The following is a 15,132-nucleotide window of genomic DNA, read 5'->3' as shown; positions in this document are numbered from 1 at the left end:
ACACCCTTGATGGGCCTGCAGTCAGTACTCTTTGAGACTGCCAAACCTCTGAAAACTATGTAGTAATTGTTATCTATTTTGGGATTCTCACACATATTTTATGAAATCCTTTGGGTATATTTTTGAACTCTCTAGCTGCTACTCTATTAACTTTCTTATGCAAAAGAAGCAACTCAATCATTTATAAAATAAGTGTGGCCTCTACTCATACATCAAATCTAAAGCAAAATATTCACCTTCCAAGAATTTCCCCCTAAAATTGTTAAAATAGATATAGTCTGAATTTTAAAACTCTTTCTTATGGATTTATTGTTTTTTTATATAGCACCTGACATCATTAAGAGCATTTTTCTTTTCTCTTTTCCTTTGATATTAGTCATTTCATTACCTCTCTCACTGGACCACAGACGTTTTGAGTGGAGATACTATATTTGATTTTTCACAGTTGTACTTCCAAACTCTCTAAGACTGCATTTTCACTTAGGAAAGTGAGCACTGGTAGTGACTCGTAATATAACACATCTTTTGAAAGACTGAAGTAGGAAGTAGGCTATAAGTTTCCAGCCAGCCTGGGGACAGAGGGAGTACAGAAAGGTGGCTATGGAGGAAGACCTTCTCCTAAAAACTCACACAGGGATTCCAAAAGATAGCAGCTCCAGGAGAACACTGCATCTGAAGAACAGGACAACATTTTGCTTACAGCGACCAAGAGACTGAACTCTGGGCCCTAAAACAACAGCAATCGTGTTTCCCAGGTGAGAGGAAACCCCCACAGTGTGGGAATCAGATGGGTCCACTCTCAGGTCACCCAGCCAGTACCCAGAAGAGATCCCCGGTCACACAGGCACTAGATCACCAGACCAGAGCCACACACCTGCATGTCCTGATCACCTTCCCAAGCTAAATAGTGGACACAAAAACACCAGAGACTGGGAGTCCTTGTTGTGAGAAAAACCCACAGGGAAGGACAGAAATGAGACTGGCCTTGGGTCACCCAGTCTTTCCCTTGAAAAGGTCTCAAGGAAGGTCGGATGCTAGGCACCATCACTGAAATGGGCTCCAGCTGCGAGCACAGAGAATTGCTGTGTGCCCAGCTCTCCATCACAGACAAACCTATGCGCCCCAAGGCAACAGAGACTGGGAGTCCCTGTTGGGAGAAAACTCCACAGGGAAGGAAGCAAACAGGCATGGACTGAGGCCACCCAGTATATCACTTGAAAAGGTCCTGCAGACAGGCCCAACCCAGGGACCTGCTGTGCACCAGCTAGCCTGCTGCTATCAGGAGAGAGGCACTCACCTGCCACAGATTACCACTTGGATACTGGGGCACAAAGCCCCAACCTCAGACCTACGGAAGCCTGGGATCCCCGAGACCAACCCCTAGATACTGCTCCAAGGAGCAAACCAGTTATCCGTAAAAAAACTAACCAAACCACAGGACACCCAGGCTACAGCAGCAGCTCACTAAATTTAAAGAAAAAAAAAAAAAAAACAGAAGCAGGGCAGCTGTCTCCAGGACTTCTACGGCTGAAAGGAAAGCCCTCTTGACTAACAAGGACCACAGTTACCACTCAGGTCTGTACGCCTGAGGTGAGCTGTGGCAAATCCTGAAAAACAATGGCCATACAGTGACCATAACCAAAAAGCTGAGGATGCTTCATTCAGGAAAAACCATCTTCCTGACAAGGGGATTCTCTCCACCACAGGATTCCAGGAACCACCAGAAACTAACACCCAACATCTAAGATAGCCCAGTGGTTAGAGGCTAGAGTAAAAGTTCAACCAACAAAAGACAGAGCAAAATGGCATCTCCAGAACGGAGTTATCCAGGGGCAAGTAACCCTGGTCACCCCAGCATAATTGAAATTAAAGAAGATGACCTAACATCTATGCTCATGAAGAGGATAACAGAGGAAACAAATAAAATGCATAAAGAACTAGGGGAAGATAAAGTCAAACAGATTATGGCCATCCATAAAGAAATAGAGGAAGATATAGACAAACAGATTATGGCCATCTGTAAAGAAATAAAGTAAGTTGCAGCCAAAGAGTTTGTGGCCATTAGAGAGGAAATAATTAAATCACTGAAAGAAATAAAAGAAACAGAGGATTGTTCAAACAAAGAGCTGAAGGAATTGAAGGAAAAACAAAAAAATACACAGTCAGGCAGGTGAAGGAAATCAATAAAATGGCTAGAAATCTGAAGATAGAATTGGAAAATTTAAAAAAACACAAATGGAGGAAATTATAGAAAGAAATTAGGGAAGAAAACAGGAACTATAGAGTTAAGCATAACCAATAGACTACAATAGACTACAAGAAATGGAAGATACAATGAAAGAAATAAACGTTTCTGTCAAAGAAAATGTGAAATATGTTAAATGTAAAATCTTCCTTACACACAGTCCAAGAAATCAAGACAACATAAAAAGACAAAACCTAAGAATAATAGGAATAGAGGAAAAAGATTGCCTCCTCCAAGGCCCAGAAAATATTTTCAACAAAATCATTGAAGGAAATTTCCCCAACTTAAAGGAGAGACAAATAAGAATACAAGAGGCCTATAGAACACCCAATAAATTAGAGCAGAAATGAAAATCCTCGAGCCACATAATAATCAAAACAGTAAATATACAGAACAAAGAAAAAAAATACTAAAAGCGGCAAGGGAAAAAGGTCAAGTAACATATAATGGCAAACCCATCAGAATCACACCTGACTTCTCAACAGAGACTATGAAAGCCAGAAGGTCCTGGACTGATATCATGCAGGCCCTAAGAGAACACAGATATCAGCTCAGGCAAAACTCTCAGTCCTCATAGACAGAGAAAACAAGATATTCAATGACAAAAACAAATTTCAACAATACTTACACAAAAATCCAGCGCTACAGAAGCCACTAGAAGGAAAAATACAACCCAAGAAAATTCGCTACTTTCAAGAAAACACAGGAAATAATTAACCTCACTACAGAAAAAAAAAAGCAACCAAGCACACAAACTTATGACCACAGCCAACATCAAAATCAAAGGATGTAATAGCGACTGGTCATTAATCTCTCTCAACATCAATGGACTCAATACTCCAATAAAAAGACACAGACTAACATAAAGGATTCATAAACAAGACCCAGCAATCTGTTGCATACAAGAAACACACCTAAGTCACAAAGATAGACATTACCTGAGGGTAAAGTGCTGGAAGATGGCTCTCCAAGAAACAAACAGGAGTAGCCATTCTAATATCTGATAAAATAGACTTTCAACTAACATTAATCAAAAGAGATGGGGAAGGACATTCATACTCATCAAGACAAATTTGCACCAGGAAGACATCACAATCCTGAACATCTATGCCCCAAATACAAGGGCACCAACATTTGTAAAAGAAACATTGATAAAACTTACACCACCCGTAGATCCCCACACATTAATAGTGGGAGACTCACAACAAAGGACAAGTCAACAAAACAGAAATTAAACAAAGAAACAATGTCTCTAACAGAGGTCACGAATCAAATGGAACTAACAGACATTTACAGAAATTTACACCCAAACACAAAAGAATTTACCTTAATTTCAGCACCTCATGGAACCTTCTCCAAAATAGACCATATGGTTGGTCACAAAGCAAGCCTCAATAGATACAAGAAGATTGAAATAATCCCTTGCATCCTATCTGATCACCATGGAATAAAGCTAGACCTCAACAAAAACAGAAATAGCAAAAAGCCTACTAACACATGGAAAATGAACAACTTGATACTGAATGACAGCTGGGTCAGGGAATCAATAAAGAAAGAAATTAAAGTCTTCCTACAACTCAATGAAAATGAAGACACAGCATACCCAAACTTGTGGGACACAATGAAAGCAGTGCTAAGAGGAAAGTTCATAGCACTAAGTACCTTCAAGAAGAAATCAAGACAGCTCATTCAAGCAAAATAATGGCTCACCTAAAAACCCTAGAGAAAAAAGAAGCAGACACACCAAAAAGGAGTAGACAGCTGGAAATAATCAAACTCAGGGCTGAAATCAATCAATGTGAAACAAATAAAACAATTCAAAAAGTCAATGAAACAAAGAGCTGGTTCTTTGAGAAAATCAACAAGATCAACAAACCCTTAGGCAAGCTAACTAAAAGGCAGAGAGACAACATCCACATCAACAAAATCAGAAATGAAAAGGGGAACATAACTACAGACACTGAGGAAATCCAAACAATCATTAGGACTTACTTGCCACAAAATTGAAAATCTATATGAAATGGACAATTTTCTTGATTGATTCCATCTACCAAAGCTGAATCAAACTAGGTAAATGAATTAAATAGTCCTGTATCACCTAAGGAAATAGAAGGAGTCATTGAAAGTCTCCCATCCAAAAAAAGCCCAGGACCAGATGGTTTCAGCACAGAATATATGGAAATCCATCAATGTGATCCACCATATTTACAAATTGAAAGAAAAAAAACCACATGATAATCTCCCTAGATGCTGAAAAAGCATTTGACAAACTCCAACATCCATTCATGTTTAAAGTCTTGGAGAGATCAGGGATACAAGGCACATACCTAAAAATAGTAAAGACAATATACAGCAAGCCTATAGCCAACATCAAACTAAACAGACCGAAACTTAAAGTAATCTCACTGAAATCATGGACAAAACAAGGCTGCCCACTCTCTCCATATCTCTTCAACATAGTTACGGAAGTCCTTGCTAGAGCAATAAGACAGTTGAAGGAGACCAAGGGAATACAAATTGGAAAGGAAGAAAGCAAAGTATCACTATTTGCAGATGATATGATAGTATACCTGAGTGACCCCAAAAATTCTACCAGGGAACTCCTACAGCTGATAAACACCTTCAGCAAAGTGGCTGGATACAAAATTAACTAAAAAAAATATCATTAGCGAGGGAGGGCCAAGATGGCCTTGCCGGGAGGACTCTCATTCTGAGCAGTAGCAGCAGGTTAGCACAGTGACCAGCAATCAGAACTCATGGCCATAAAACACAGTCATTGTGTTTCCCAGGTGAGAGGATACCCCACGGTGGGGGATTCAATCAGCTTTTAACTCACCAGGCTAAACCACAGAAGAGATCCCGGTTCCGCCAGATGCTTGGCTGCCGGCCACCAGCCCCAGCCCCAGCCCCAGCCTCACCCCAGAGCCACAAGCCAGTGTCTCTGGTCACAGTACCAGAGTGAACTTTGCGCACCACACTATCAGAGAGTGAAATTTTCAGTGGAGAGATAACCCAACGGTACAGGAAACAATTGGGAGAGACTTTAGGTCACCCAGATATCCCCTGGAAAAGACTCGGGTTCCACGGGCACTCCAGGAGCCAGCCCGGAGCCAGAGCCAGGGACCCAGGCTCCTGCAGGGAGCCCTGCCTGCCTGCACTCCTGATTTGCTGCCTGAGATAAAACTGTGAACACTAGGGCACCAGCAAAAGAGATTCACTATCCAGTACAAACACACAGGGAGGGAAACGGCTGGTCTGATCTCAGAGCACTCAGGCGACACCCCCACCCCGAAAAAGTATCGGGAAAAATACCCAGTTTAGGCAAACAGCCAGGTTCCCAAAGGCCAGAAAGGCGGAGACTGAGCCGCCATCACTCAGCTGTGCTCCAGACACAGGAAGTTTCTGCGGCCAGCAGGCTGACAGAGACTGAGCAGTGCACACCAGGGCAAAAAAAAAAAAAAGACACTGAGAGTCCTTGTCTCCAGAGAATCCACAGGGAAGTAAAGAAACTGTACTGACTTAAATCACCAATCCTTCCCTGGAAAAATTCTAGCAAAGACCTGCGGGACCGAGCCACCATCACTCAGCTGTGCTCCAGACACAGGCACAAACAGTTGCTGTGAGCCACATGTCCAACTGGGACACAGCAGCTGATCAATAAATTTGCAGCAAGAAACCCAGAAACAGGGCAGCTGTCCTCAGGGCTTCCTTGGGTGAGAGGAGAACCCTCTCGACTAACAAAGAATACAGTTACCACTCAGGTCTCTATCCCTGAGGTGAGCAGCAGCAACTCCTGAAAAAAAGACAGCCATCCAGGGACTATACCCAAAAAGCTGAGAAGATGTCCTTCAGGAAAAACCAGCTTTCTCCAAAGGGGATTCTCTCCACCACAGGATCCCCAGGAACCACCAGAAAATAACCCCAAACACCTAAGATAGCACAATGAGTAGAGGCCAGCATAAAAGCTCAAGCAACAAAAGGCAGAGCAATATAGCATCTCCAGAACCCAGTTACCCAGGGGCAAGTAGCCCTGGACACCCCACCATAACTGAAATCCAAGAAGATGACCTAACAACTTTGCTCATGAAGATGATAACAGAGGAAACAAATGAGATACGTAAAGACATAGAAGAAGATAAACTCAAACAGAATATTGCTATCCATAAAGAAATAGAGGAAGCTGCAGCCAAACAGTTTATGGCATTTAGAAAGGAAATGCTTAAAGCACTGAATGAAATAAAAGAAACAGAGTTGAAGGAACTAAAAGAAAAACAGGAAAGTACAATCAGACAGGTGAAGGAAGTAAACAAAACAACTCAAGACCTGAAGATAGAATTGGAAAAATTAAAGAAAACACAAATGGAGGAAATAATGGAGAAGAAGAATCTAAGGAAGAAAACAGGAACTACAGAGGTAAGCATAACCAATAGACTACAAGAGATGAATCTCAGGTGTAGAAGATACAATGGAAGAAATCGATGTATCTGTCAAAGAAAATGTTAAATCCGAAAAATTCCTGACACAGACCGTCCAAGAAATGCAAGACAATATGAAAAGACAAAACCTAAGAATAATAGGTATAGAGGAAAAAGAAGACTCACTTCTCCAAGGCTCAGAAAATATTTTCAACAAAATCATTGAAGGAAATTTCCCCAAGTTAAAGGAGAGGCCAATAAGAATACATGAAGCCTACAGAACACCCAACAAATTTGACCAGAAAAGAAAATTCTCCCTCCACATAATAATCAAAACAATAAGTATACAGAACAAAGAAAAAATACTAAAAGCTGCAAGGGAAAAAGGCCAAGTAACATATAATGGCAAACCCATTAGAATCACACCTGACTTTTCAACAGAGACTATGAAAGCCAGAAAGGCCTGGACAGATATCATGCAGACCCTAAGAGAACACAGATGTCAGCCCAGGCTACTATACCCCGCCAATCTCTCAGTCCTCATAGACAGAGAAAACAAGATATTCAATGACAAAAATAAATTTCAACAATACCTACAAACAAATCCAGCATTACAGAAGACACTAGAAGGGAAAGTACAAACCCCAAAAAATAGCTTCTTTCAAGAAAACACAGGAAATAAATAACGTTACTACAGTAAAAAAAAAAAAAAAAAAAAAAAAAAAAAAAAAAAAAAAGCAACCAAGCACACAACCTAATGACAACAGCCAACATAAAAATCAAGGGATCTAGAAGCCACTGTTCATTAATCTCTCTCAATATCAATGGACTCTACTCTCCAATAAAAAGACACAAATTAACAGAATGGATACGTAAACAAAACCCACCAATCTGTGGCATACAGGAAACACACCTCAGGCACAAAGATAGTCATTACCTGAGGGTAAAGGGTTGGAAGACGACTTTCCAAGCAAATGGACCCAAGGAGCAAGCAGGAGTAGCCATTCTAATATCTGATAAAATAGACTTTCAAACAAAATTAATAAAAAGAGATGGGGAAGGATACTTCATACTCATCAAAGTGAAATTCCACCAGGAAGGCATCACAATCCTGAACATCTATGCCCCAAATATAAGAGCACCCACATTTGTAAAAGAAACATTGATAAAATTTAAACCACATATAGATACCCACATATTAATAGTGGGAGACTTCAACACCCCACTCTCAACAAAGGACAAGTCAACAAAATTGAAATTAAACAAAGAAACAATGTCTCTGACAGAGGTCATGAATCAAATGGACCTAACAGACATTTACAGAACTTTACACACAAAGACAAAAAAATTTTCCTTCTTCTCAGCACCTCAATGAACCTTCTCCAAAATAGACCATATAGTTGTTCACAAAGCAAGCCTCAACAGATACAAGATGATTGAAATAATCCCTTGTATCTTGTCTGATCACCATGGAATAAAGCTGGACCTCAATAATAACAGAAATAGCAAAAAGCCTACACACACATGGAAACTGAACAAGTTGTTACTAAATGACAGCTGGGTCAGGGAAGAAATAAAGAAAGAAATTAAAGTCTTTCTAGAAACCAATGAAAATGAAGACACAACATACGCAAACTTGTCGGACACAATGAAAGCAGTGCTAAGAGGAAAGTTCATAGCACTAAGTACCTTCAAGAAGAAATTCAAGACAGCTCATGCAAGCAACTTAATGGCTCACTTAAAAACCCTAGAAAAAGAAGAAGCAGACACACCAAGAAGGAGTAGACTGCTGGAAATAATCAAACTCAGGGCTGATATCAATCAATTGGAAACAAATAAAACAATTCAAAGAACCAATAAAATCAAGAGCTGGTTCTTTGAGAAAATCAACAAGATCGACAAACCCTTAGCCAATCTAACTAAAAGGCAGAGACACCACCCAAATCAACAAAATCAGAAATGAAATGGGGGACATAACTACAGACACTGAGGAAATCCAAACAATCATCAAGACTTATTTCAAAAGTCTATTTGCCACAAAATTGAAAATCTAAAAGAAATGGAAAATTTTCTTGATCGATTTGACTTACCAAAGCTGAACCAGGATCAGGTAAATCAACTAAATAGTCCTATACCCCCCAAAGAAATAGAAGCGGTCATTAAAAGTCTCCCATCCAAAAAAAGCCCAGGACCAGATGGCTTCAGCGCAGAATTCTACCAGACCTTCAAAGAAGAGCTAACACCAATTCTCTTCAAACTATTCCACAAAATAGAAACAGAAGGAACATAACCAAATTCATTCTATGAAGCCACAGTCACCTTGTTACCTAAATCTCACAAAGACTCAACAAAGAAAGAGAATTTCAGACCAATCTCCCTTATGAACATTGACGCAAAAATACTTAACAAAATACTTGCAAACTGAATCCAAGAACACATCAAAGATATTATCCATTATGACCAAGTAGACTTCATCCCAGGTATGCATGGGTGGTGCAATATACGGAAATCCATCAATGTGATCCACCATATTAACAAACTGAAAGAAAAAAAAACATATGATAATCTCCCTAGATGCTGAAAAAGCATTTGACAAAATCCAACATCCATTCATGTTTAAAGTATTGGAGAGATCAGGGATACAAGGCACATACCTAAACATAGTAAAGGCAATATACAGCAAACCTATAGCCAACATCAAACTGAACGGAGAGAAACTTAAAGCAATCCCACTGAAATCAGGGACAAGACAAGGCTGCCCACTCTCTCCATATCTCTTCAACATAGTTCTGGAAGTCCTTGCTAGAGCAATAAGACAGTTGAAGGAGACCAAGGAGATACAAATTGGAAAGGAAGAAGTCAAATTATCAGTATTTGCAGACGATATGATAGTATACGTGCATGACCCCAAAAACTCTACCAGGGAACTCCTACAGCTGATAAACACCTTCAGCAAAGTGGCCGGATACAAAATTAACTCAAAAAAATCAGTAGCCCTCCTGTATACAAAAGACAAAAGGGCTGAGAAAGAACTTAGGAAAACAACACACTTCACAATAGCCACAAATGACATAAGGTACCTCGGAGTAACCCTAACCAAGGAAGTCAAAGAGTTGTAAGAAAAAAATTTCAAGTCTCACGGAAAGAATTATAAGAAGATATGTAAAGATGGAAAAATGTCCCATGCTCATGGCTTGGCAGGATTAACATAGTAAAAATGGCCATCTTATCAAAAGCAATCTACAGTTTCAATGCAATTCCCATCAAATTACCAATACAATTCTTTACAGACCTGGAAAGAAAAATTTTCAACTTCATATGGAATAACAAGAAACCCAGAATTGCTAAAACAATCCTCTACAATAAAAGATCTTCTGGAGGTATCTCTATCCCTGATCTTAAGTTGTACTATAGAGCAACAGTTTTAAAAACTGCATGGTACTGGCATAGAAACAGAATGGTGGTTCAATGGAACCAAACAGAGGACCCAGAAATAAACCCACACACTTATGGACACCTGATCTTTGACAAAGATGCCAAAACCATACAATGGAAAAAAGATAGCATCTTCAACAAATGGTGCTGGTCCAACTGGATGCCTATATGTAGAAAAATGAAAATAGACTCATACTTATCACCCTGCACAAAACTGAAGTCCAAGTGGATCAAAGACCTCAACATAAAACCAGACACATTAAATCGGCTAGAAAAAAAAGTGGGGAATATCCTAGAATTCATTGGTACAGGAGAAAACTTCCTGAACAGAACACCAACAGCACAGGGTCTAAGATCTACAATCAATAAATGGGACCTCATGAAAATGAAAAGCATCTGTAAAGCAAAGGACACTATCATCAAAACAAAACGACTGCCTACATATTGGGAAAGAATCTTCACCAACCCTTTATCTGACAGAGGACTCATAGCCAGTATATATAAAGAACTAAACAATTTGAAAAGCAGCAAACCAAGTAATCTACTTAAAAAATGGGGAACAGAGCTAAACAGAGAATTCTCAACAGAGCAATACCGAATGGCAGAGAAGCACTTAAAGAAATGTTCAACCTCATTAGCCATTAGGGAAATGCAAATCAAAACGACCCTGAGATTTCACCTTACACCCATGAGAATGGCCAAGATCAAAAACTCAAGTGATAACACATGCTAGAGAGGTTGTGGAGAAAGGGAAACCCTTCTCCACTGCTGGTGGGAATGTAAACTTGTACAACCACTCTGGAAATCAGTCTGGCCCTTTCTCAGACAACTAGAAATAGTGCTTCCTCATGATCCAGCCATACCACTCCTAGGCATATATCCAAAAGAGGCTCAAGTACACAAAAAGGACATTTGCTAAACCATGTTTGTAGCAGCTTTATTTGTAATAGCCAGAAGTTGGAAACAACCCAGATGCCCCTCAACTGAAGAATGGATGCAGAAACTGTGGTACATCTATACAATGGAGTACTACTCAGCAATGAAAAACAAGGAAATCATGAAATTTGCAGGTAAATGGTGGGACCTGGAAAGGATCATCCTGAGTGAGTTGTCCCCAAAGCAAAAAGATACACACCACATGGTATATGCTCACTCATATAGACATGCAACGTAGGACGGACCCACTGGAATCTGCACATCTAGAGAGGCCATGCAGGAGAGAGGACCCTGGCTAGAGTTTTGATCCCCATCCTGAGGGGCAGGGAGGATGGACATCAGAGGAAGAAGAAAATAGGTAAAAACCTAGAAACCTGCTACAGAGGGCCTCTGAAAGCCAGAAGAAGAAATCAGGAAACAAACTAGGAACATACCACAGAGGGCCTCTGAAAGCCTCTGCCCTGCAGACTATCAAAGCAGATGCTGAGCCTGATGGCCAACTCTCGGGCAGAGTGAATGGAATTTTGTGTAGGAAGTGGGAAATAGTGGGAGCTGGAGAGGATGGGGTCTCCACAAGGAGAGCAACAGATCAAGAAAATTTGAACACAGGGAACTTCCCAGAGACTCATACTCCAACTAAGGACTATTCATGGAGATGACCTGGAAACCCTGCGCAGATGTAGCCCATGGCAGGTCAGTGTCCAGGTGGGTTACCTAGTAATGGAAAGAGGGACTGCCTCTGACATAATCTGATTGGCCTGCTCTTTGATCACCTTCCCCTGAGGGGGGACCAGCCCTACCAAGCCACAGACGAGGACAATGCAGCCACTTTTGACGAGAACTGAGAGACTAAGATCAGAAAGGAGAGGAGAACCTCCCCTATCAGTGGACTTGGGGAGGGGCATGCATGCAGAAATGGGAGGGAGGGTAAGATCGGGAGGGGAGGAGGGAGAGGCTTATGGAGGGAGAAAAAATTAATAGAGTGAAATTAATAAAAAAAATCAGTAGCATTCCTGTATACAAAAGACAAAAGGGCTGAGAAAGAATTTAGGGAAACAACATCCTTCACAATAGCCACAAAAGACATAATGTACCTTGGTGTAACCCTAACCTATCAAATCAAAGAATTGTATGAAAAAAATTTCAAGTCTCTGAAGAAAGAATTCGAGGAAGATATCAAAAGATGGAACGATATCCCATGCTCATGGCTTGTCAGCATTAACATAGTAAAAATGGCCATCTTACAAAAGGCAATCTACAGATTCAATTTGTTCCCATCAAATTACCAACACAATTCTTTACAGACCTTGAAAGAAAAATTCTCAAATTTATATGGAATAACAAGAAACTCAGAATTGCTAAAATAATCCTCTATAGTAAAAGATCTACTAGAGGTATCTCCATCCCTGATATTAAGCTGTACTATAGAGCAACAGTAATAAAAACTGCATGATAACGGCATAGAAACAGAATGGTGGTTCAATGGAACTGAACAGAAGACTGAGAAATAAACCCACACACTTATGGACACCTGAAATTTGACAAAGATGCCAAAACTATACAATGGAAAAAAGATAGCATCTTCAACAAATGATGCTGATCTAACTGGATATCTACATGTAGAAAAAATGCAGATAGGTCCATACTCATCATGCAGCACAAAACTGAAGTCCGTGTGGATCAAAGACCTCAACATAAAACCAGACACAGTAAATATGTTAGAAGAAAAAGTGGGGAAAACCCTAGAACTCATTGATACAGGAGACAACTTCCTGAACAGAACAACAACAGCACATCCTCTAAGAGCAACAATCAATAAATGGAACCTCATGAAACTGAAAAGATTCTGTAAAGCAAAGGACACCATCATCAAAACAAAAGGAAAGCCTACAGATTGGGAAAGAATCTTCACCAACCCTTTATCTGACAGAGGGCTAATATCCAGTATATATATAGAATTAAAGAAGCTGAAAAGCAGCAATCCAAGTAATCCACTTAAAAAATGGGGAAGAGATCTAAACAGAGAATTCTTGATAGAGGAATATAAAATGGCAGAGAAACACTTAAAGAAATGTACAAAGTAATTAGCCATCATGGAAATGCAAATAAAAACGACCCTGAGATTTCACCTTACACCCATCAGAATGGCCAAGAACAAAAACTCAAGTGACAACACATGCTGGAGTGGTTGTGGAGAAAGGGGAATGCTCCTCCACTGCTGGTAGGAATGTAAGCTTGTGTAACCACTCTGGAAATCAATCTGGCACTTTCTCAGACAATTAGGAATAGCACTTCCTCAACCCCAGCCATACCACTCCTAAGCATATATCCAAAAGAGGCTCAAGTACACAATAAGTCATTTGCTGAACGATGTTGTAGCAGCTTTATTTTTAAAAGCCAGAAGCTGGAAACAACCCAGACGCCCCTCAACTCAAGAATGGATACAGAAATTGTGGTACATTTACACAATGGAATATTACTCAACAATGAAATATAATCAAATCATGGAATTTCCAGAAAAATGGTGGGAACTCGAAAGGATCATCCTGAGTGAGCTGTCTCAGAAGCAGAAAGACACAAACGGTATATTCTCACTCATATAGACATTTAATATAGGATAAACCTACTAAAATCTGTACATCTAAAGAAACTAATCAAGAGGGAGGACTGTGAATAAACTGCTCAATCCCCATCCCTAAAGGCAAAGAGGATGGACATCAGAAGAAGAAGAAAACAGGAAACAAGTTAGGAACCTGCCCCACAGGGTCTCTTAAAGGCTCTGCCCTACAGGCTATCAAAGCAGATGCTGAGACTTATGGCCAACTGTTGGGCAGAGTGCATGGAATCTTATGAAAAAGTAGGAAATAGTAGGTTATGGAGAGGACAGGAGGCCCACAAGGAGAGCAATAGAACCAGAAAATTTGAACACAGGGTTCTTTCCAGAGACTCATACTCCAACCAAGTACCATGCATCAAGAAAACCTAGAACCCCTGCACAGATTTAGCCCATGGCAGTTCAGTGTCCAAGTGGATTCCACAGTAATAGGAAGATGGACTACCTCTGACATAATCTGATTGGCCTGCTCTTTGATCACCACCCCCTAAGGGGGGAGCAGCCTTAGTAGTCCACAGAAGATGACAATGCATCCACGCTTGATGAGATCTGATAGACTAAGATCAGAAGGAAGGAGAGGGGGACCTCCCTTATCAGTGGACTTGGGGAGGGGCATGCGTGAAGTAGTGGAAGGCAAGGTGGGATTAGGAGGGGAGGAGGGAGGGTTTTATGGGGGGATACAAAGTGAATAAAGTGTAATTAATACAAAAAACTCACATAGAAAAACTAACAAAACCCTGTAAGACTCAAAACACTATAACTAAAAAATATTAAGTTTAATTTAATGTATATTGCTCTTACGTTTTATTTTACTTTAAATACTGATAAGATTGTTTTTTCTTTTAAAAATTATTTATTTTAATTTGTATTTCATTAGTTTTTTTTTTCATTCTTCTCCCACATAATAAATTCAAACTACAGCCTCCGTCTGTCCTTTTCTCAAAATCCGCCCCTACTCTTCCTCTCTGCCAGAGCCACTGTTCCTCCATTTCCCTTTAGAAAAGAGCAGGCTGCCAAGTGATATAAACCAAAGACAGCATACAATAAGGCTACTCATAAACACTCATATCAAGATTGGACAAGGCAAGCCAATAAGAGAAAAAGGGTCCTATGAGCAGGCAAAAGAGGCATAGACATCCCAGATCCCACCATTAGGACTCTACCAAAAATCCGAACCTAAACAATACCATATACACAGAAGGCCAAGCTCAGACTCATGTGCTCTGTGATTGCTGCCTTCAGTTTCTGTGAGCTGCTTTGATCCCTGCTTAGTTGACTGTGGGTCATGTTCTCCTGGTGTCCTCAACTGTTCTGGATCCTACAATCCTTCCTCCCCCTCTTCTTCAGAGTTCCCTGAGCTCCATATAATGTTTGGCTGTGGGTCTTTGTATCTGCTCTTCGTATCTTCTGTAGGAAGCTTCCCTGATGATGATTGGTTTAAACACCTATTAATAGAGCAGAATATCATTAAGAATGGTTTCATTGAC

Source organism: Meriones unguiculatus, chromosome 2 (genome assembly GCF_030254825.1).
Source record: "Meriones unguiculatus strain TT.TT164.6M chromosome 2, Bangor_MerUng_6.1, whole genome shotgun sequence".
Classification (NCBI taxonomy): Eukaryota; Metazoa; Chordata; class Mammalia; order Rodentia; family Muridae; genus Meriones; species Meriones unguiculatus.
This window is presented reverse-complemented; position numbering follows the sequence as displayed.